The following is a 24,892-nucleotide window of genomic DNA, read 5'->3' as shown; positions in this document are numbered from 1 at the left end:
CTGTTCTGTCCGACCCGACAGCCTTGTGGCTGAATCGTTCAGGAAAGGAAGAGAGGGACGAGGAAGAAGTGGCTTTATGTCAGTCACCCCGAGAGACTCAGGCCTCCTGCGCTGTCACCGTTTGGGGGACCTGAATGCCCACAAAGCTTCTGTGGTCCCTGAGACGACTTGCTGGGGCATCCCTCAGGCAGGCCCTCCTCTCTGCTTTCCCGGGTTTGTTTGCCGCCTGGCACTTCTCACTGTCAGGCTCGCTGGGTGCCCCTACCTGCACCCTGCTTGGAGCTGCACCCGGCCGGTGGAAGGAAGCACCAAGGAGTGTTTGTCCATGAATGAGTCCCACGAGAGAGGCATCCTTCGTGGACAGAGAGGCTGGGCGCCTCCTCCCCAAGAAAGGCGTCCTGGGGTCCTTGCGGGGCTCACGGAGGCCCGTGGGTCCTTCCTCGCGACCCCCTGGCAGGTGGAACTGGTCTACGCAGCGCCGGTGACTTCTGGGAGCGGACAGACAAGGAAGTATGGTTAGCATTCATTCATTGCCTGTGTTGTACAGGCTGTCAAAACTAATGAAATTTTATGACAGACGGGCAACGACCAGCTTCCTGGTGTTATTTATCTTTCTCGCTCCTGGCTCGGAGCAGTGGGTGATTTTTCATTTACATTTAAAAATGCCAAGATGACTAAGCGCAATTCGCCCCCTCAGAAAACTGGCAAATTGTATCAATGCACAAATGTAATTAATAATCATCAGGCATGAGAAATGAGGAGCAGCTATGCAGGAAAGTCTCTCTTTCCAGGCTCCTTCCTCTTGCCACTACCTTTTCAGTGGTTCCCAAACTCCAGGCACATACATCAGGGGTGCCCCTCCCCCCCTTCATTGTTCCTATCTGGTAGCAGGATTTGCAATGACAAACAAAAGGTTTCTTGTGACTGGTGACAGGAGTTCCCAGGGCTCCACGGATTTATTTGTAGCAGCCTCACAGGGATGATGCAAATGGCTGTAACACATAAAGGGGGAAAGATGGAAAAGAAATCCGATGGAAGAGGGGAGAGAGGTCTCAGGGGGCAGGTTAATCCTAGAGTGACAAGATTGTGGGACTGTGTTCCTACAACCAAGGAGGTGTGCAGACTCAGTCCATCATAACAACACCACTCGGTGATCCACGTGGGCTTTGGACAGTTCTTCCGTGCGCGTCCCCTTGACCTCTTAGTGCTCGCTCCTGCCACATGTGATCTGCACTCTTCTCTTGCTCTTGGCCCAACTGGGATTGGCCGGGATCTTTAGCCTCTACAATTCCCAGATTGCTTCCGGGGTCTTTGGAGGTAAAGGGTTGGTTCCTTGCATCATAATGCATTACTATTATTATTAATATGTCTTTTCTGCTGGCCCCATTAGGGTTCTGAGGAGCTATATTTTTTTTATAGTTTTATTTTTGAGACAGAGAGAGACACAGCACGAGTGGAGGAGGGGCACAGATAGAGGGAGACATAGAATCAGAAGCAGGCTCCAGGCTCTGAGCTGTCAGCACAGAGCCCGATGCGGGGCTTGAACCCATGAACCATGAGATCATGACCTGGGCTGAAGTCCTATGCTTCACTGAACTTGAGCCACCCCTGGTGCCCCAACAGAGGCTTTTAAGTGGCCCTATTTGCATTCCAAAGGCTTCTTGAATTTTTTTTTTTTTTTTTTTTTTTTTAGTAAACAGGTCTTGGGCTAGGAGACAAAGCTGAAAGGCAAACATTATGCTCTACCTGAAATCCAAGCCCCTGCCACCATGACTAGGGCTTTGTGAGGGGGCCAACCCTCTCTGCTCACCTTTTCTCCCTCAGGGATGGGCTCATTCCCAGTCTCTATGCACCTTGGCCCTGGGAAGGCCAGATGTGTCCAGACATGTCGGTGTCATGGCACTAGCTCTGGCTCCAGATGTCACTCTTGATTCAAAGGTGTACTTACAGAGAGTCCGCTGGGTGCTTGCTGCCGGCGGAGCGGGGGCTGGGGGGGTGGGGGGGGCTTTCTGACAAGCCAATCAGACCCAGCGCTTGCCCTCCAGGACTGCATGACACTAACAGGCATGTAGCAAACACCTGAATGGTAGGGCAAGGAAGCCTAAGTGGAACAAGAGAGGCACTGATGATGAAGGACAGATGGGGGGTGTTGAGAAGCGCCGATCTCCAGAGCTGAACTTGGAGGTTGGACTTGAACTGAGCTGTGAGGGATTAAGAAACACGTGGAGGAGGAGACTAGAAACGGTGTTCCAGGAAGAAGCTCAAGCTCCCCCAGGGGCTGCAGGAGCAGAAGGTGGATGTTACAAGTAATCCGCAGGGAATGGCAAGGGTTCAGACTGGCTAGGAAGGCGAGGCTGGGGAGTTCATGGTGAAAGGGGCATGGCGGCCAGACTGGTTACACGAGATGCTCGGCCAGAATTCTCTGTGTCTTATTTTATGCGCAGCAACATATACCAAATAGAGATATTGTGTCAGGGCTCTGAAAAGCCATGGAGAACAGGAGCATGCGTCTGGATCAGGTAGTGTCAGGTGAATAAGAGAAACTGAGGCAGGCGGATTAGTAAGGGGGCCTCTGCGGGAGCAGCTCCTGTGGATGCTGAGATTGGAGCCAGACACGTAAGGACAGATGGGGTGGACACAGCGGGGGAGGGAGGGAAGAGAGGCATCTAAGAAAAGCCAAGCGTGAGCAGTCGGAAAGAGAAAACAGCAGGGCCCCTGGGGGCTCAGTCTGTTAAGCATCCAACTTCAGCTCAGGTCATGATCTCATGGTTCATGGGTTCGAGCCCCGCATCAGGCTCTGTGCTGAAAGCTCAGAGCCTGGAGACTGCTTCGGATTCTGTGTCTCCCTCTCTCTTTGCTCCTCCCCCGCTCATGCTCTGTCTCTCGCTGTCTCAAAAATAAATAAAACATTAAAAAAATTAAAAATAAAATAAAAAGAAAGCAATGCCAGTGAAAAAGAAACTCGAGGTAATAATTGTGCAGAGACACTGGGCATTTCCGCCCCCCCCCCCCCACTGCTGCCCAGGATCACAGGCTGTCCTGTAATAAGAGCCACGAAATCCATAATAGAAATTGCTTCACCCCAAAGCTTCTGGAAGGTCCATGTGTTCCTAACTGGACATTCACCACAGACCTATTGCTGTTAGTTTTCCTCAGTGATAACCAGCTGCTTACAAAAACATCTACGTTCTGAGAATTCAGATTCTGTCGTGGTCTGTTTAACGTTTGGGGATGAGATGGTGTGGCGTTGTTTTCTCTTCAGCTGGTGAGGAGGAGAGGTGGGAAAACATCGTCTTGCCAGTGTCCTCTTTGTCTTTCTGTTTGTTGTTGCAACTGGCCTCATTAGACCAGGCGAGAGCTGCCAGCATTTCTAACTCGGGCTTCTCTAATTCAAGTCGTACCGAAAAGCCTGCTCCTCCCCTCGGACTCCCTCGGCAGGAATGTGCGTTCATAACAGAGGCATTTGCCCCCTAGACTAACCTTTCTTGAAGCCAGATAGACAAAGTAATACTAATAAAAATATCCATCTGTGCTTAAAGATAAATAGAGCATTAATAAACCAAGCTGAGATCTGGAGTCTTCTGAAAGCCAGCTTTAATGATATTAGACATCTGTTCCAGCTTGCTTTCCGCTCATTTCCCATTTGCACATTGACAGAAGAAAACAATGTGGGAGGAGTTTGTCTGGGGGACACGCAGCCGCCACCTGACCGCTGTCCTTTTCTGAGGCCACCACCCCAACGGAGGGTGTGAGACAAAGGTCTAAGCTGTGAGGTTCCTTAACACTTGGCACACCGCTTGGGTTGCATCCTGGACTTTAAACACTATGGTCTTTCTTCATTTTTTAGATGCCTGAAAGCCAGTTTAATCATTGGTAACAATGAGCAGAACTGTCTCGTAGACCAGATGTACAAACATCATGGCGGCCATTCCCTTTCTGAAGTCAAGAGAGTATCCGGAAAGCATCAGGAGCCATCCATTTACAAGGAGAGAGCACCGGGCCAGGTCTGCAAAGAGGTAGGAGGATGATTGTTTCTTTTTAAGGATAGCAGGTGGATCGCGGAAGGTAGAAACGAGCCTCTCAGTGCGCCTAGTAACATGTTAACCCTCGAGAGCATTGCAGGCCAGGTGCTATGATGGGAAAATGTTCTCCACCTGAGGGCACACCTGTTGACCTTGGTTTCTTAGATTCCACACTAACTCCAAAGGGATACGGTTGAGTCAGGGGAATGAGGGCCAAGATGGACATGTACAGGGGCATTTAACATTGTTACAATAATAGGGTGGGGTATTGCCTTTAGTGCCTAAAGACCAAGGATGTCCAAGTATAAGGATGCAAGGAACAGGCTTGCACAGCAAAAGCTGGCCAGTCCCAAATGCAGATGACTTAGTATTGAGACTCATTGACATTTTTTAAATAGTGAAAATGGGGGCACCTGAGTGGCTCAGTCAATTAACTGTCTGACTCTTGGATTCGACCCAAATCATGATCTCAGGGTTCATGGGATCAAGCCTCACATCAGGCTCTGTGCTGACAGTGCAGAGCCTGCTTGGGATTCCCTCTCTCTCCCTCTCTACCCTTTCCCTGCTCACACACTCTCTCACTCAGTCTCAAAATAAATACACTGAATATAATTAATAAAATAATAAATAAATAATGAAAACTTTTTTAAACAAAAATCTTACACAGAACCCACAACATATAGAACATATTAAAGCAGGGTTATTATTCCTGAAAGAGAGGAAGTCCCTGAAACACCTCTAGGGAACACGGCCTAAGAACCACTGTTCTAGGGGCGCCTGGATGGCTCAGTCCGTTAAGCATCTGACTCTTGATTTTAGCTCATGTCATGATCCAGGGTCGCGGGATCAAGCCCCATGCCAGGCTCTGTGCTGAGTGTGGAGACTCCTTAAGAGTCTTTCTCTTTCTCCCTCTGCCCTTCTCCCCTGCTTCTCTCTCTCTCTCTCTCTCTCTCTCTCTCTCTCTCTCTCTCTCTCTCTCTCTCTCTCAAATAAAATTTAAAAACCTCACTATTCTAGGTGCTACTCAATGGCCATACGGTTCTAACAATCTGGTTGTGCAACATGGTAAGAATTGAGCAATTAAAAAAAAGCACATTTTTAAACTATAATTTTGTTGCCCTCAACATTTTATGTGGAAGTTTTTAACCATGTAGAAAAATGGAAAGACTTGTAGACGCCCATGTTCCGACCACTTAGATTCTACAGTTGCCAGTGTGTTGCACATCTCGTCTGCTCTCGGATCTTTCCATATGCCTTGGTTCATCTTATTTTTAAATCCCTGTCCAGGTGAGTTGCAGACATTGGTCCATTTCATCTCTAACACTTCAGCATGCACATCCAGCATTAACTAGAGTTCAACATTTGTGTATGGTCCTTTTAAAGAGGTCAGATTTCCATGCAGAGAAGTGAGTAGATCTAGGGTACAGTTTGGTGAACTTTAAAAATATAATTATACGGCTCAAACCCTTATCAAGGTAGAAAACCTCTGAAAGATGTTAACTCTGAGAGCTTCCTCATGGCCCCTCCCAGCTAGCACCCTGCCCCCGCCTCCCTGGGTCTCGACAGCTCCTGTCCTAATATTTTTTTTTTTCACTATCGATGAGTGTTTACCCACTCCAGGCTTCATGTGAATTGGATCATTGTGTAGACGCTCTCTCTGGGTCAGTGACTTCTTTCAGACAGAGTCACACTTCGAAGACTCATCCATACCATTGCTTTTATCAGTAGTTCCTTCCTTGTAATCCAGCCGGTGGTATTTTTAGGGGCACAGATGGAAGAAAACTTTGACGTCAGTGATTCATGATGGAGCATCTCAGCACCAGGCCACGCTTGTTCTTTCCAGTAGTGTTAGCTTTGTCTAAACACCAGCAAACAATCTGCCCTTGGAGTTCATTCCGTCAGACGAGCTGATGGTTTGTGGCCAAGAATCATTAGAACCGGTCTCTGTGACAGGGCAGTGGGAGTCAGGAGGCTTGTGGGCCACCAGGAACACCGCTCTCTTCTACAGTCTGCAAGCCTGACGGCTGGGTTGGATCCTTCACTCCCCTCTATTTTTGTTTTAAACTTGTGCTAAAAGATATATAACAGTTACCATTTTAAGCAGTTTTACGTGTGCACATTAGTGACATTACATCCATTCATGTCGTGGTGTGACCGCCCCTCCCACCCATCCGCAGAATGTTTTCATCACCCCAGACTGGAGCTCCGTCCCCACACGCCTTGAATCAGGGGACCCACACTGCATGTGTCCTTTGACGACTGGCTTATTTCGCTCAGCATGACGTCCTCGAGGCTGAGCCATATTGTCACGTGTGTCAGAATTTCCTTCCTTTTCATGGCTGAAGACTATTCCATTGCACACGCATAGCGTATGGCGTTTCCCCGTTCATCTGCTGATGGATGCTTGGGCTGTTTGCATCCACCTTTCGCTGCTGTGAAGAATGCAGCCGTGGGCACAGGTGTTCCTCTGTTCCCGTCCTCACTTGCCATTCTTCTCTGCGCCGAAAACGTGCTCAGACCCATCCCTGCTCTCTTCCTGCACGGCTGTCCCCTGTGGCGGGAGGCCCTCACCCTCTCTCCTGGACCCCTACCCTAGCTTCCTCCCTGCATTTCTCCACCACCTCTCTTGGCCAGTCCTCTACCTGACACTTCCGTTTTATTTGTGAGAGAGAGAAAGTGGGAGAGGGGTAGAAGGAGAGAGAGAGGGAGAGAGAGAATCTCAAGCAGGCTCCACACTGTGTACAGAGCCTGAGGCAGGGCTTGATCCCACCGTCCTAGGATCATGACCTGAGCCAGAATCAAGAGTCACATGCTCAACCGACTGAGCTGCCCAGGGCTTCCTGTACGCAATATCTTCCTAACCTCATACTGTGGCCAGAGGGCTTTCAAAGGTAGTTCTGATCACACTGGCTCCCTGTTCGAACTCTCCAGTGGCTCCTGTTTATGCTCAGGAGAAAACGCCAGCACAGTCCTGCCCATCTGGCCCTGCTTCCATTTTCCCTCCCAGACTTTGTGCTGAAGTGACTTTTGCTTGCCTAAGCACACTTGGTTCCAATCGCCTCTGCCCTTTTGCACAGAATGTACCTGGCCTTGACATTCTTGCAGCTCCTGTGATGTCCTAACGTCTTATCCTTTAGGACTTAACATAGATATGGCTGCTTCTGAGAAACCTTCTCTGTGCCCACCCGAGACGGAGGTAGGTGCGCCCATCGCCGCCTCCCTTCTCGGTCCCAAGGCCTGGTGTTCTATCTCCCGAGACATGTTTGGAACGTACGTCTTAAGGTTATGATATCCTCAGTAAACATGGTTGGCATCCACTCGGGGTCGAACCTCCAGGTTGAACCTAGTCAGTCATTTTGGAAAACCTCGACCTCCAAATCTTTGGAAACGCTTATGCTAGAGTTTCCAGTGAGGTGCTGATAAGCTAGCTTTCTAGAAAAAGTTAAAAAAAAAAAAAGCCCTGAATTGTGGCATTTGCTGATTTTTATGGTGTTGATTCTCTCCTCGTGGCCAGTTTCAAGCCGCTGTCATGAGGTTGCCGGGCACGGATTCGGGAAGCCAGCCACGCCCACACCACCCAGCGGTTTTCTCCCAAGACCTGTAAATTCTGCCAGATTGAACAAACCAGTTGTTTCTATCAGATTCCTTCAGTTCTATACACCCGTTGTCCACTTCCAGATAATTTTCTATAAACTTCAGATTTTTTTCTATTAAAAAAATCACCCCCTAAATAGTTCCAAGTGCTGAGGGATGTGTTAACAAAGATATGGGCAGCATTCAGTGCAAGATAATAACAAAGCCAACATGTATTAAATGCTTACTGTGTACCAAGTACTGGGTAGTGTCCTTTCCCTTTTCTTTTCTCTTAATCCTCATAATCCTGTGAGGTCAGTATTAAAATATTCCCATTGTGCAGAGGTAGAAACTGAGTCCCAAGCCAAGAATGGAACTCACTTCATCTGATCTGTGAATCCGTGCTATGGCAAGTTGCCTTCAAGGAAGAGGGAGGGACTAGAAACCAAGGCAAAAGCACGGGAAGTTCGCTGCTCAGAAAACAATCCATCAAAATGCTGTTGCCCTCATTTCTTGGCTTCCTGTTGCTTCTTAAGCTTCATTCGTAACAAATTTCCTTCTTGCATCCGTTCCTCCTGTCCTGGCTAAGGATATCTTGAACTCCGTGGTCTGTGCACACAAGGCGAGGGTAGTTCTCCCCACCACGGACTTGGCTCGTGTGGCCCTGACCTTTCTGAACTGTGTTCTCCTCTCTCAGCTGTATCCTGATGCCTAGCCCAGTGCCTGACAGATACACCTCAAGGGAATGAATGAGTCCATGTATTTTTGGCTGTCGGGCTGTCGGGCAACTTGATCTTGAATTGGGGGGAGATGTCACTCAAGGGAGAAAAAGTGAGACATTTGAATGAGTGTCAAGCTCTGCACTGAGTGTGGAGCCTGCTTGGGGTTCTTTCTCTGCCTCTCTCTCTCTCTCTGTGCCCACTTGCCCCTCAAAAATAAATAAACTTAAAAAAAATTCTGTAGCATTAAGTACCTTTACGTGATTATGCAGCAGTCAGCACCATCCATCTCTGAACTCCCTTCATTTTCCAAACGTAAGCTCTGTGTCTTTTAAACACTGACTTCCTCACTCCCTCTCCCCAAGGCCCTGGTGACCACCCCCTTCTACACTCTGTCTCTATGAATTCGACTAATCTAGTCACATCACAGGAGGGGAATTGTGACCCACTGACTTCCCTCAGCATGGTATCCTCAGGATTCATCCAGGTTGTTGGGTCCGAGTTGCCTGCCTGTCTGAGGCTGCCTACTGCTCCACCACATTGTCTTTAACCATTCATTGGTTGGCATACATGCAGGCCATTCCCACATCTTGTCTGCTGTAAATAATGCTGTAATGAGCCTCGGAGTGCAGATATCTGTCTGAGTCCCTGTTTTCAATTCTTTAGGGTATCTGTCTACCCCGGAAGTGGGATTGCCGAATCATAGAGAAGTTCTATTTTTCATTTTTGAGGAACCACCATGCTATTTTCCATAGCAGCGGCACCATCTTATCTTCTTACCCAGGGTGCACTGGGGTTCCAATCTCTCCATGTCATTGCCAACATTTGTTACTTTCCATTCACCTTGATAATAGCCATCTTAATGGATGTGGAGTGGTATCCTCTGTGTTGATCTGCTTTCCTTCAGTGATTGGTGATGTTGAACATCTCTCCATGTGGATTTTAGAATTTTACATGAAGGACCTAATAACAGGAAGCTGACTGTAGGACTGACCTGATCGATGGAAGCCCATGTCTGATCTGGGGACCACGGGAAGGAGTTTGCGTTGGCCTCTGAGTGGGGCAAGAGCAGGGTCGTAGCACGATCTGACTTACATGTGAAGTGGATTTCATTCTGGCTTTCTGTCCACACTTTTTTTTTTTTCATTTTTCCAATGGGGCACCGTCTGGGACTAATTATCCACTGAACACACTTAGCGGAGATATTTATCATCATCATCAAAACACACTGTGGGTAAAGAGACTTACGCCTTGTGGAACGCCTCCTCATCCATCATCGTGTTCAAGTCTTGGGGCAGTTTGTGTTGCCTCCGGTCTTCTTAGTCACTGGATATTTTAAGAGAGGAGCCTGGGCGTGCCCTCATGATCAGAAAAGAGATTTAGAACCCGGCTCTGGCAATGACATATGAGTGGTGGAGTTTTCTGGAAATTATGCCATCTGTTTATAGCCAAGCCATGGTCGCCTGTTCAGAATCACACATGGGAAATCCCAAATTCTCTTTTAAAGCCATTTGCCGGCTACCCTTTGACACTGTGATGTTTCCGTAGTGGGCCATTCATTGTCACTGCCTCCTTCTTCATCCAGGGCTCCTGAAGATTCTGCTCCATGTCAAGGAGCTCCAGAAACCCTTTCAATGGGTTTTAGTGCTCCTTCCTCTGGGAAAACTCCAGTCCATCCATTTGTTCACTCGTTCCCTCACCCAGGGTGTATTTACTAAGAGCCCACTGTGGATAGTAATTATAGTGAACACTAGAGACACAGTGGTGAACAAATAGAGGTGATCTTTGGCATCCTGGATCTGGGGAAGTTAGACGGAAGCACCAGGCATAAGGGATAATCATAACAAAGGGGCACAAACAACACACTCCACACTCATGAGGGATGGACACACACAAGGGCACACACGGTGTGATACTGGCTTTCAGAACAAAGGGTTGTAGGACAAGAGATGGCCACTTGGGACAAACGTTACTTTTCATGTGGCAGGAATAAACCACCTAAGTTTAAAGCAAGAGTCCAGAATTCCAGTAGTTCTATTGTCCCAAGAGTATGAACACCAAGTTAGTCTTTATCACAGCATCTAATGGTCCTTTCTGGTCAGGACTTTCCTGCAGGACTGGGTGACCAGAAGAACTGGTGGGCTCTGGGTGCCTCAGTGATTGGACAGTGACCTCTGGAGCAGAGGAAAGAACTTTCCTGATTTCCCCTTCATGGGCTTGATGTTTTTTTAGTGGTGGTGTCAGAAACATGGGGCTGCTCGGTAGGAGACCCTCGCCTTCAGTGGGAAATCCCATGAAAAGACAAAAAACAGTTCAGGATCAGCTGTGAGGTCACTCATTTCTCAGCAAATATTTATTGGGCACCTATTTTGTGTCAGGTGTTGGTCAGATGCTGGGAGCCAGATAAGAAATTCTCTCCTCTTGTGAAACTTACATTCTCTCTGTAGCAAAGACAGTCAATAAGAAAGGGTAACTGAGGGGCACCTGGGTGGTTCAATCATTTAAGCATCTGACTCTTGATTTCGACTCAGGTCATGATCTCAATTTGTGGGATTGAGCCCCATGTTGGGCTCTGTGCTGACAGCGTGGAGTCTCCTTGGGGTTCTCTCTCTCTTCTCTCTCTGCCCCTCCACCTGCTTGTGCTCTCTTCGGTCAAAAAATAAATACACATTAAAAACAAAAAAGAGTAAGGGACTAGATAAACAGAAAAAAAATCAGATCAAGAGTGGTGAAGAAAATAGGAAAAGGTAACGGGGGGCACCCAAGTGGCTCTGTTGGTTGAGCATCTGACTCTAGTTCAGGTTGTGATCTCACATTTCTTGAGTTCAAGCCCAACATCAGGCTCTCTGCTGTCAGCACACAGACTGCTTTGGATCCTCTGTCTCTTTCTCTGTCTCTCTTTCTCAAAAATAAGTAAACTTTAAAAAAAATCTTTAAAAAAGAAAAAGGTAATAGGGACAGAACAAGGAATGTGGCTTTACCTGGATGGATGTCCTAACCAGGCTCCAAGACCAGGATGGAGAACAAGCAGTTTACTGGAGAGGTCATTCCAGAAAAGACAGCAGAGGAGTGGGGGAAGTGAGACAGAGTGGGGAATTAGTAATGGCTGTGCTGCCAAACAAGTGACTGTGTGGGCATCTGGGGCATCAATGTGCACCTGTGCCTCAGAGCTATCTCAGCGATGGGGCAAAGGTACCAGGAATGGATCAACGGCTGCTCCTGGGGCTGTCAAGTCACTGACAGGCCCAGCCTTACCTGCCTCTGGGCAGAGTGGGCTCCCGTGGTCAGAAGCCTCAGGGGGGGTGGGCACAGATGCTGTGTCTAGAATCCAACATGTGCACACCCAACACTGTTTGTGATGGTGTCAGGGTGCTGTTGCTGTCCTCCATTCCCTAGACAAGTGTCAAGCAGGAGGCAGCCATGGAAAGATCTAGGCAAAGAACATTCATGGCAGAGAGAAATGGTGTGTGCCTAGGCTGGAGGGCACTGACCTCCAGGGTCTGCTGGGGGTGATATGGGAGAGGCAGGCAGGGCTCTGGGTTCATGGCAAAGAGGTGAATGTCATTCCAAGTGCAATGGGAAGCCAGCAGAGGCTTCTCGAAGCGCAGACCTGCTTTATTCTCCACCCCATCTACCCAGGGGATCATGTTGTCATAGCACTGGAAGGGACTGGCCGCTTGGAGAAGGGTAAAACAGCATCTTGGTAAAAAGGCTGAACCTCCAACAATGAGGGCAAACACTGCCCAGCCCAGAGCTGTGGGAAGGGCCTCTCTTTTATAGTGCATTCTGATTTAAAGTGGAGGCGACCCAGGCAGGGACCCTGGCCTATTTTGAGGATGGCCAAGCCTTGAAGAAGAGGAACAATTAGACAGTAAAAGGATTGGAAAACGGGGAGTCTCCAGGGGCTGTTTCTTTGTGTCACTCGTGATGCATCTTGACAAAGTGTGAAGCAGGGAGAAATGAAAGCCGCAAGATTGCAGGACTGCCAGGCTCAGCGCGGCAGACCGGCTAACAGCGGTTGCTCGCACACAACGGGGTCCGTGCCTCCAGTTATGAATTTGGAACCAAAGCATGCAAAAAGAGATTACGGCTTAGCATTCACTGCATGCATTGGGTGAAAAATGAGGCTGTCATCCAGGCTGGGACTCAATCTGCGAGGGAATGTGTGGTCGCAGGAGCCCTGGCGTACGGGCTTGGGCGATGGGCAGGAATGGCCAGACTAGGGGTCGGGGCTCCAACAGCTTTGGGTGGGAATTTCGTCTTTCTTGGCCATTAATTCCATCCTTCCTTGCGTCTCTGACCCCAGGAGGTTCCTTTGTTTCTTTCTTTTTCCTTTCTTCTCCTGCTTATTCTCCACTAGAAATGTGTCACCTGGCTTTCACAACTTGGTGGCCGACATGAAGAAGGCCCTTTGGAAGGCATTCAATGCATTCAAACCAAGACAGCACCTAGAATTAGGTGAATTTTTTTGGAGCCATTGAGAATCATCCAATCAAAACCCTCCTTCTGGAATGAGAAACCAAAGGCCCAGAGATGCTGTGTGACTACTTCAGGTTCCCACGGCCTCCTGGTTGGCAGAGCCAAGGTCAGAGCCTAAGTGTGCCGACTTCCGTGCCAAGATTCTTTCTGTGACACCCACGGGCTCATTTTCCTCTTTTATGTGTGGGGAAGCTTGAGTTATTGGCAGAGTTTATTCAGAGCCCCAGACAGCCGGAGCCTTTGGTCTGCTAGTAAGCTTTGCTCCTTCCCAGATGCTATGGAAGGAACGTCCATGACTCATTCTCCATGCTTTTCCTTTGTGCAGCATGAATACCAAGCCTGGGACTTGGCATTGGAATTGCAAGGGAGGGAGCTGTGGCCTCAGGAGAGGGGTTTGCACCTAAGGAGATGACTGATGCACTAATTAGTGGAGTGGGTAAGGCCAGGCTTCTGGAACCAGATGTCCTGGGTGTTCACCTCAGCCCTGCCTCTTACTAGCTGTGTGGAACTTGGGCAATTTATTTAATCTTCCACCTGTAAAACAGGGATATGGGTACACATGCCTCTGTTAGCTATCTTTTGCTGAGTAAAGGCATTGCCATACCCATCATGGCTTGAAACAACACATATCTATTCTTTCACTGTGTCTGTGGGGCAGGATCTCGGCACCACTCAACGGAGTCCTCTGCAAGACTGAAGGCAAAGTGCTAGGGTTGAGATCTCATCTGTCACTCAACCGGGGAAGGATCCACTTCCAGCTCATCACAGGTGTCCACAAAATGTATTTCCTTGTGATTGTGGGACTGAGGGCTCCATTTTCTTATTGGTTATTAACTGAAAGCCACTCTTGGTTTCTTGTCATGGGAGTCCAAGCATGGCCTCTTACTGTCTCAAATCCAGCCAGGGAGAGAGAGGCTCCGGAAAGGCAGGCACTACTGTGTAACACAGTCACGTCACCTTTGCTGTGTCCTGCTGATTAGGAGCAGGTCACAGATCCTGCCTGCTGCTCAAAGGTGGGGATGGGTCTTTACACAAAGGAATGAGCACAAGGAGTTGGGGATCGTGAGGCCACCTTTAGAGACACCACTGTGTCTCAAGGGGTTATTGTGAGGAGTGAGTGAGGTCATAAACATGAAGCTCTTTGAAGAGAACCCCTACTCAGGAACCACTGTGACTACTGGCTGTGGTGAAGGCCATGTAATCATCGCCATCAGGAGAACATGCCCTCTTCCCTTATTCTTGTTGCCGCAAAGTCTTCCAACGGTCTTTACAGAACCGGGGAGGACAGGATTCAGTGTAAGCAAACACCTACAACAGTTAGCAAATAAAATAACTCCAAGAACCTCATTTTATTTTATTTTCTTAGTCAGAGTCCCCATGGTGAGTGGGAAATATACAAAGTTTGGAGTTTTAAAATCTATGAGTCTATAGGCAACTTCCTCTGAGCTGCACAAACATTGCCGGCCATCTTTACCTTCTTCTTAGACTTGACTTTCCAATTTATTATTACTTTTTTTATAATTATGAGGTTTAAATGTTAGAAAAGTATCTAAGGTGATGTAATTGGCTCAGCTTTTGCTTTTTTTTAATTGAGGTGTCATTGGCCTATAGCCTTCTATTAGTTTCAGCTATGTAACATAATGATTCGATATTTGTATACACTGTGAATTGATCATATCCCCTACGGTAACCTCCGTGTTAACAGCGTCCATGATACATAGTTAACAGTTTTTTTTCCCTGTAATGAGAACTTTTACGATCTGTTCTCTTAGCAGCTTCCAAATTTGGAATATAGTAGTATTAACTATCGCCACCACATGCCGTTCCCGGGACTGATTTATGTTACAACTGGAAGTTTGTACTTTCTGACCCTCTGTATCCATTTCATCCCTTCGCTCCTCCCCACCACCTCATGTGTTCTCTGTATCTGTGGATTTTGTTTTCTTTTTAGACTGCACATATAAGTGAGATCATATGGTATTTGTCTTTTTCTGTCTGACTTGATTCATTTAGCATAATGCCTTCAAGGTCCATTCCTGGTGTCACAGTCCAAATTATTTTTGATTGTTGGACCCCATTCATTAAAAATATCTTACCATGGGGGCACCTGGGTGGCTCAGTCAGTTAAGCGTCTGACTCTAGATTTTGGCTCAGGTCATGACTTCATAGTTTGTGAGTTTGAGCTCTGCCTCAGGCTCTGTGCTGACAGTGAGAAGCCTGCTTGGGATTCTCTCTCTCTCTTTCAATCTCTCTCTCCTTCTCTGCCCCTCCCCTGTTCACCTCTCTCTCTCTCTCTCTCAAAATAAATAAATCAACTTAAAAAATTATCTTACCATGCACCTCCAATATATATGTCTTTATTTATATTGTAAGACATGCACACAGTAGAAATTATGAAAGGTTGGGATAAATAAGAAATAAGCTCTAAAATGTCTTTCTAATCCTGAAGGCTTCCACACATTATTAGCTCATACTTCAAGGCACTTTAAATGAGGTTTGTCATTGACAATAGTGGATGGACATGTGTATTTCCAACTTTTGTCAGATCTAATGAGTCTCGTTCTTTTTGTTGTTTTCTTTTTCCCCCTCACGGTATGGCTGACGGGGAGCTCAAATAGGAAGGGGAGAACGGACTGCATGTCTGTGAGGCATTGCTGTCGTTGTATCTTCAATTCCAGTTTCTTTGCACAAAACTTGTTTAAGCCACTGGCCTGTGTTGTAAGAATCAGTTTAGGTTAAATAAATCTTGTAGTGAAATTAGTTTTACGGGTCTCACATAAGCTGTGACATATCACAGTGTGACTGAAGTATCATGAGGAAGGACATTCCTTCAGTCTGTCTCTACCTCTTCCTGTGGGGGCCCGTAGGCCCCCTGAGACCACCTGTCATCTCACATGGAGCCTGCATATGGGCACTCAAGAAAACCTGTATATTAGAAATGTAATTTCCTTTTGTTTAAAATTTTTTTTACATTTTATTACTTATTTTTTTGAGAGACAGAGCACGAGCCGGGAAGAGGCAGAGAGAGAGGGAGACACAGAATCTGAAGCAGGCTCCAGGCTCTGGGCTGTCAGCACAGAGCCCTATGCGGGGCTTGAACCCACGAACTGAGAGATCATGACCTGAGCTGAAGTCGGACGCTTAACCAACTGAGCCACCCAGGTGCCCCCAAAATACAATTTTTTTTTTAAAATGTATTTATGTTGAGAGAGAGTGCACAAGTGGGGGAAAAACAGAGACGGGGGGGGCTGGCGGGGTGGGGAGAAAGGGAATCCTAAAGCAGACTCCACACTGTCAGTGCAGAGCCCAACACCAGGCTCTAACTCATGAACCATGAGATCATGGCCTGAACGGAAATCACCAGTTGGACACTTACCTGACTGAATCACCCAGGCACCCTGTCTTTTTTTTTTTTTTTTTTTGAGACACAAACAAATAATTCTAATGTCTTGTTTTTATACATCAGTGCATCATTTCATATCCCCCTCGGGAGCCGCGTGCACCATTTGGACACCCCTTTTCCATATCATACAAGACAAGTTCACCTTCCTGCTGATTGACTTTTGGCTTCATATAGATGCATCTGGAAACTTCCAGCCCCCTCAGGTTGGTCGAGCCTGTGACACGCTCCCATCATGCCCTGCAAGAAAACTGCACCCATGGCTGCCAGGCAGCCCTGAGCACCCCACCCTGGGGGTGTTTGAGCAAGTCTGCAAAGTTGGTGAATGCGCCGGGGCCAGGAACTGTGCGGGACCATCCTGCACAACCTTTCTGAGAGGAGAAAAGTGCTGACGGCCCCAGCAGGCTGCAGGAATCCTCTGTCGTCCCTATAAACAGGGTCGGACTGGCCTGCTTTATCTCTGTGTGCACAAGGCAGATTTAATAGGAAGTGCCCTCCGAATCATTGCTGTGGGTTGAGTCTCCAAAGGAATTAGGGATCACAGTTTAATAACTGTAGAAAGAGCTTAGGCGCTCCGCCGTGCCGGGTGCATCTGAGTTAGCCACTGAAAAACGAACTTGGGACATTAAACCCTTTTATCACTCAGATAGCGCAGTACGGGGAAAATCCATTCCTTGGCAGGGGATGAGTTTACCAGCTTCTGAAGGGGGTGTGTGTTTGAATATGATAGGGAAGGGAGCATTTGTCAGAGTGCAAGGTGGATCAAAAGACAAATGAATTCTTTGAGTTAAATAAGAGCTTTAAATTATCTGGCTTTGAACCGCTCCCCCATCAGCGGAGCGAGCTGCCCTGAAAGCCAGCCTGCCTTCCCAAGGTCCGCGGATGGTACGGGGCTCTCTGTCTGCTAATGCTACGTTTTAAGGGAACAGGCAGTGGTGGGGCAGATGGTTAAGGCTGGGGAGGCGAGATAAACGTCTATTTAGCTGGGCGATGGAGTCGCTCCTGCTCACCTATTCACACAGAAGCCTGCGGAAAAGAAGAGACTCGGACAGAGCCGGCTCCCCTCCTATTAGTTAGGTTGTCTAGAAGTCATCCGTCCAGACAGGGTGGTTGAATCAGGTTAGCTCAGCCCGGTGGTTTCCAGATCTGGATCCCTGAAATCTCATCAGTTTACCTTCCATGGAGGACCGCAACACGGTCACAAATTCTCTCCATTCCTGTGTTCATACCCTTGCAACATACCACTACAGATGCTTGGGGGACCAAGGAGTGGAGACGGTTTCTCCCCTCTTGGAATCCGGTTTGGATATGTGACTTGCCTTGGCCAGGGGGATGCCATCGATGGTGAGAAAGGCGAGGGCTTGGTGAGCCTTTGTGTAGTAGAGCTTGCCCCCCACAACCCCCCAAGGCTCTCAGAAGCCATGAGAAGCCCACGTCTGTCTCGGAGATGATGAGAGACCCAGTGGCTGTCATGTCTACCAGCCGAAGCCTGTAAGTAGATCCGCCTGGCTGATCGGTGGCATGTGGCAGACACCAGAAGGACCCCCGCTGAGATCCCCCCCCCCCCCGCTGAGATCTCCAGAAGAAAGGTTAGCTCAGCCTAGCCCACCTGGCTGACTCCCTGACACATCAGCTAAATGAATGGCCATCGTCTTCTCTTTAAGTTTACTTATTTATCTTGAGAGCAAGGGAGAGAGAGAGCATGCACGTGAGTAAGGGAGGAGCAGAGAAAGAAGGGGAGAGAATCCCAAGCAGGCTATGCAGTCACTGCAGAGCCCAATGTGGGGCTCGAACCCTCGAACAGCAAGATCATGACCTGAGCCGAAAGCATGAGTCAGACCCTTAACCGACTGAGTCACACAGGCGCCCCATGAACGGCCGTTGCCTTAAATCATCAGTTTTGGGTGGTGTGTAGCAAAAACTAGAGGCAGAACGAGGGGGACTGGGGGAATATTACAAGCCGCCAAATTTGGTTTCTCCTGGAGCAGTTCTGATTCTCTTGCTCTTTCCTTTGAGGTATTGTTTGAACAATGTTACGGGGTCGGTCGGCTGCAGGGGGAGAGGGAGAGCCGCGGCCTTAGTCTAGAGTATCCTGGAATACTCTCGCGGGCGCGCGACTCTTGAGCCGGCTCATCTGAAGCTTCCGCTTCCGGTTTCGCAGTTTAGAAGCTGGGAAAAGTTTCTGTCCCCGTAACCCCCATAACCCCCGACACCATTCCTTTTGCATTCAAAGCGCCACACATCCAGCCACCTCATCTTAGGGGCGGTTCCTACCAGGGAGCACAGGAACAAATCCGTTTTTGAAGAGCTCAGACATTGGATTTTTTTTTTCTCACTTAAAAGTGAAACTCTTGCCTTCACATTGCTGCCTTTCATTGTTCCCACAGTCATCTTGTGCTTCTGCTAATGCCGTAGATAGGATTTGTTCTTGAGGAGGAAGGGGGAAATTAGACTTCCTTTTGGAAGACGTAAACTAGAAGAAAGGTGCAACCCTAGGGGCCTCTACATCAGGGATACAGAAATCCAGTCTCCCAAAATTTCTTGTTGCACCGGCCCGCGTCTTTCCATCAGGCTTTCGAATTTTACGATTAGGATGCATGAGGGACATGAATACCTTTTCCTCCAACTACATTAGCCTTCCTTCTTCTAACTGACCTGCTTTTCCTTTGGGTGATTATCCTTCCTTCCACTGCACACAGTCTTGGTGGGACTGAGGTTCCAGATGCCTTGTCATCCCTGGTGAAGGTGGTTGTGTGGTCTGAGCCACGCCAATTCAATGCTCTCATCTAAGGGCCTGAGAATTACACAAATGACATGAAACTGAATGTGATTGTGGCTAATTCATACTATCAGATGCACTCTGATGAGCCTTTTAGCCTGGTCTATTTTTATACAGCCTGCATTCCTTCTCGGAAAGTCAACCTGTCATGGTAACACCATCCACCTGGGCACCCAGTGAAACCTCCAGATTGTCTCTACTTCCATCTCTCTTCTTCCCATTCTGTGCTCAACTAGTCCCACGTTTGTTAACTCTACAACTGCAGCAGGTCTTCAGTCCCTCCCCGTACGTTCATCCTTTCTGCTCTCATCCTATTCATGGTCCTCCTTGTGGCCTACCTCAAGGAGAAGAATAACTTCTTTTGTTGTTTATTTATTTATTTTGAGAGAGCAAGCAAGCACTAGCAGGGGAGGGGCAGAGAGAGAGGGAGGGAGAGAATCCCAAGCAGGCTCTGCACTGTCAGCACAAAGCCCAACATGGGGCTCAAACTCACAAACCATGAGATCACGACTTGTGCTGAAATCAGGAGTCAGATGCTCAACCAGCTGAGCCACCCGTGCCACCCAAGTGGCCCTAAAGAAACATCTTGTTAATTGTTTTCCTGCCCCTTGCTTTTCCAAACTCCTTTATATGGTTACCTCTGTCTTCATCAGATGCGGATGAGATAACCTCACACTGCACATGCCCATTTGTCACATTGAAGAAAGCTTGGGCATTTTGTCATGAGATTGGGGTCACTGTAAGAATCCTGGAGGTATGTGGCTGCTGATATTGGTGCAGCACCTCAGTGACATCAGGGATGGTGACCCTGCCCTTCCTTCTGCTTCCCCCTCATGGTCACAAGTCGTTACCCCAACACCAGGCATCACATCCAGAATCCACAAGTGAGGCAGGAAGAAAGGGGGGAAGAAGATGTTTCCAACCACATTTGTCTCCATTACTGGGAAGAGTAAAAGCCTGCGTTTTCTCCCATCCCATTGACCAACCTGGGACCTCCTGGCTACTCCTAGCTGAAAGAGGGGGCTGAAAAATTAAGCTTCTCACCTCTAATGAAGGTGGGCAAGGATGAAGGGGGCGGAGACCAGGAGTAGCATCGGAGAAATGACACTATCTGCTGCTTTTCCCACGACATCTCGTAGGATTATTATTACTCCGTCATTTCATTAACCAAGAAATATACTGTCCTAATAAGATATCAAAGAAGTGCAGAAAGTGAGTGCCAAGAACATCCCGATATGGTAACTGAAATACAGACATTACAAATATCAGACACACGCACAGTGTAAACTGAACTCATCAGAGAAGACTGAACAGCAGAGGTGGGTCTTGGGCCGAGCGAGGGAAGCCTTTAAAAGTACACAACGTAATCCCCAGCTCTCAGATGATTTACAGTCTATGGTGAGGTAAGTGTGACACACACGAGACACGAGCCAGCAAGGCAACTCATAAATAAGCCTTAAAACCAGAGGGAATAGATGAGGTGTTACAGAAAGTAAGGGGGGAGAGAATTAAGGATCACGTCTTTTCTGTAGCTCAGTTTTGTTCATTCCCATTGCCATGGCGATGTCTGTCATTTCCAGCAGCGGGAGTTGCATTGGAGTTTTAGGGGAGTCATGCCCTTCATGCCATCTCGCAGTACAGCTTTTACCAAGAAGCTCCTTATTTTCCTGGCCCTGCCTCTTCCGGTCCGACAGGCATTTCCATAACCTTCTACGCCACTCCAGGGCCTATATGACCTGTTTTGCATCTCTGTTACTGAGGCAGGTTCCGGGAAACTCTAGGAGACTATTTTTTTAGTTAGTTATTTATTTTAAGAGAGAGAGGGAGGGAGAGAATCCCAAGCAGGCTCTGCACTATCAGTACAGAGCCCGACACAAGGCTTAAACTCATGAATTGTAAGGTCAGGACTGGAGCTGAAGTCAAGAGTCACACGCTTAATGGACTGAGCCACCCAGGCACCCCTGGGAAACTGTATAAAGCCCATCCTCCCTGACACACCGCACAATCTTCTCTCCCCTGGGAACTTTCCACCTCCATCCTTCTTCCCAGAAAAGGGGTACACGATGTCTCTGTCCTTTCATCTCACTGCCTTTTAGAGATTTTGCTTCTCTCTAGAATCTCCAGGCTGTCTTTTTATCACAACATGACGTTCAACAGTATGGTCAAACATTTCAACAATCCTCACATCCACACAGAAACATTATATGTTTTTGGGGGGGGGAGTTTTAACGTGACCAATTTTCAGTACACAGAAAAGAAGGAATGGCAAGGAACCCCTTGGGGGTTACTAACATGCTCCTGCTCTTGAAAAATGGTCATGCCTTTATCTTCACAGCAAAGTGTCTTGAAACAAAAGCTAATTTTTTTCCCCTCCTCATGAGAATTTAGTGAAACTTGGCCTTCGTGTCTAGGCTCAGAAATCAACTCAACTGAAATGATTTTCAAGAAAGCTCATTTTAGACAAGATGACGCGTTCCTTTCCTGACCGCAGCTCACCCAAGAACCCTGAGCTTCCTGCTTTTCCTGCCTGTCTACACAGGCGCCCTGGTATAGATGTCACTTTTTCCTTCAGTGTCCCTCTCTAAGAAGTGGGTGTAATGAGACTTGGCTTCGAGGCTGACCAGGTAGCATTCCCTTGCAGCAGGACTCCTCAGAGACCATTATATGTAATCACAGAGTGTCACCGGTGTGACATGAATGATTATGCAAAACTCTATGCCCAGTTTCCAAGTAGCCCCACACTTTTGACAGAATGATGCAGCCATTTGTGAAATGCAAGGAAATGGGAGGAAATGGAGGGGATAGGATTTCTGCAGAAGTGACACTCGTCCAAGAACAAGAAGTCTTCCCTTCGACCAATCACACAAAGCAAGAGTTTTTACCCCGAATGAGCCAGCCTTGTGAAGTATGGATTTATACCCAAATGTCACCAGGGAACATTTTGGATTCGTTTTAACCAGCTGTGACACAGCCAACCTGGGCTCGTTTGGGCTTGGGTGAAGCTGTGCCTGACCCCCACTCTCATGGGAAACCGTTCAAGGTGGTGGTAAGGCTGCTCCAGAGCTCCCCAGTGGCTGATGTGGGGCGCCTGTGTGGCTCAGTCAGTTAAGCATCCAGCCTCAGTTCAGGTCACCATCTCACGGTTCATGGGTTTGAGCCACACATTGGTCTCCATGCTGATGGTGTAGAGTCTGCTCAGGATTGTCTCTCTTGCCCTTTCTCTCTGTCCCTCCCCAACTCGTGCTTCCTCTCTCTCTCTCTCTCTCTCAAAAAGTAGATAAACTTAAAGAAACAGGGGACACTTACATACATATGCCCATTGTCACCACACACACAGGCTCATGCTACGTGGCTGGCATCCCGAGGGCTTGCCCACGGTGGGGAGAGTGTGATTTTGTTCCCACACCCAGACCTAAGAGTAATTCTAAGGGAAGGCTGTAGAAGGAAGACAGGCCATCCAGGTATAGCTTGCCTTGGTCTCCTGTTCATACACATGCTCTGGAAGGTGCATAGTCTGGAAGGTGCATCAGACTTTGGCTCAGATCATGATCTCATGGTTCATGGGTCCAAGCCCCATGCCGGGCTCTGTTCTGACAGCTCAGAGCCTTGAGCCTACTTCAGATTCTGTGTCTCCCCCTCTCTCTCTCTGCCCCTTCCCCCACTCGTGTGCTCTCTCTCTCTCTCTCTCTCTCTCTCTCTCTCTCCCTCTCTCAAAAATAAATATTGAAGAAATTTTTTTAATTAAAAAAAAGGTGTTCCAAGTTCCATATGTCATTTGAAAGAGTCATCATTTTCAGCTCCTGTTGTTGCCTCTTCAGTGGACTTTTGGGGAAGAGAAACTTCTGGAATGTGAAAGGTCTTGCTCCAAGTCACAGCTCCTGAGTGTAGAGCTTCCAGCACAGGCTGGATCCCTGTGAAAGTCTCTGCGGAAGGCGACCTGGAGTTGTCTCTTGTTCCAAACAATAAGCGAACCCATCCTCAATGATTGGCAAAATGCTCTGGCTTGATAAAACTCCTCTTTCACTGTGTAGAACAGTCAACTGATCACCTACCCACTCCAACCTTCCAAATTTGATGCCTCTATTTCCAGTTTTATCTTTCCTCGCATCAAGGTTCAATAGGACCATGAGAGGGATAGAACCATCCCCTGCCTTCTGCATGTTTCAAGGTCTGAGGTGTGACCATGACCTCTAATTAAAGCACCTACCCATGTGGGAGACAGACTTTATGTCCCTTTCTGGGTCCTTTAAGTGTTCCCGTAAAGCTCTAACTATAGGGAACAAAATGTGGTTTCTTTTCGGTTGTGACCAGGGGGCTGGTCGTTGGGTTCAATGGCGTGTGGTTTTAATTAATCTTCAGCTCTTGAACTCAAGCCAGCCAAACGAGGATTCTTCCATCAGGGCTGAGTTAATCTGTAGATGCCGGTCAGTTTTTGGATGCCCACCATGAGCTGAGTTTTCAAGTTGAGTCTCTTTTGTCTTCCATAAATGCCCCTAGTCCAAGATGGAGGAGTGGAGAAAGCAAGTGACTTGATAACATCTTTAGAAACCAAGTAACAAGCCATTAGGAGGACTAACAATGAATAAATGCATTTTCCATTCAGTGTCTCCGTGGCAATCCAGACGAGCATATGACTAGGAAAATGTAATGAAAGCAATTGTAACTCTTTCGGTGGAGAGGTAATTACAGTCTAGAGCTGCCTGACTGATGAAAATTACACTGCTTATAATAAATTGCCACACAGCTAAGTCTTTTCTGAAGTCCTTAGTATGATTTGTGTTTGTGCACTTACTTAAAACATCAGGGAACAATTTATAAACATGAGCCTTTTTGGACACTGCCAGGATCGGCATTTACGATTAGAGCCTGTGTAAGGTTTCCTGATTTATAGAGGATAGATCATATTTTCCCGACACTCTCATGGTCAATTACAGACCTACATGGTGCATTTGGTAACTTAAAAGCAAATTTAATCTTTTTTATTTTTTTAATTTTTTTTATTTGTGAGTGGGCCAAGTCAGAAAACATTTTCTCGTAGCTTGAGGAGAAAGAGGTTTCAAAGGCAACTTCCTTTGGTTGGTACTGATGCAGGTGGGGAGCAATACCATGCCTTGTTTGTCTTCTTCTAGTAGAAACAATAGGAATTTCCATGTGGAAATAAAGGGCAGCAGGCTAAGTACCCGAGTCCCCAAGCCCTCGTCAAGAGACGTTCAAGAAGGCCACTGTCTTTGGTGTCACTGCCCTGCAGACCACCATTATGGTATATCAGAAAGAACATGGGGCTGGAAGTCCCCAGGCACAGGTTCTAAGCCCCATAGTGTAACTAACCAGCTTTGTGATCTTGGACAAATCTCTACGTCTTTCTGGGGTTTAGTTTCCTCGTCCTTCAAATGAGGGTTGGACTCATTGGGATCTAGGTTTCTGGGAACAAAGAGCAACGATTCTGTCTCAGCTCGGGTGTTCCCAACTACAGCTATACATAAGAAACACCTCTTTTTTTTTTTTGTTTTGTTTTGTTTTGTTTTTAACATCAGAAACACCTCTTACAAATACTCATGCCCAGGGTGTCTGAGTGGCTCAACCTGGTAAGCATCTGACTCTTGACTTTGGCTCAAGTTGTGATCTCAAAGTTAGTGAGCTGGAGCCCCACATTGGACTCTGCACTGACAGTGCTTGGGATTCTCTCTCTCTCTGCCCCTCCCTCACTCATGCTCACATATGCTTGCTCTCTCTCTCTCTCTCTCTCAAAATAAATTAATAAACTGGAAAAAACCCAACAACAACAAATACTCAAGCCCAAGCCCCACGCCTGATTAATTAAGTCACAAGATCTGGGAGTGAGTATTTATAAAATAAACAACACTACACAGGTGATTCTAATGGGCAACTGTGGTTAAGAACTTTGCTTTATCTGTTTGGG

The sequence above is a fragment of the Suricata suricatta genome, chromosome 17 (genome assembly GCF_006229205.1).
Source record: "Suricata suricatta isolate VVHF042 chromosome 17, meerkat_22Aug2017_6uvM2_HiC, whole genome shotgun sequence".
NCBI lineage: Eukaryota > Metazoa > Chordata > Mammalia > Carnivora > Herpestidae > Suricata > Suricata suricatta.
The sequence above is the reverse complement of the archived record's forward strand: the minus strand, read 5'-3'. Positions refer to the sequence as shown.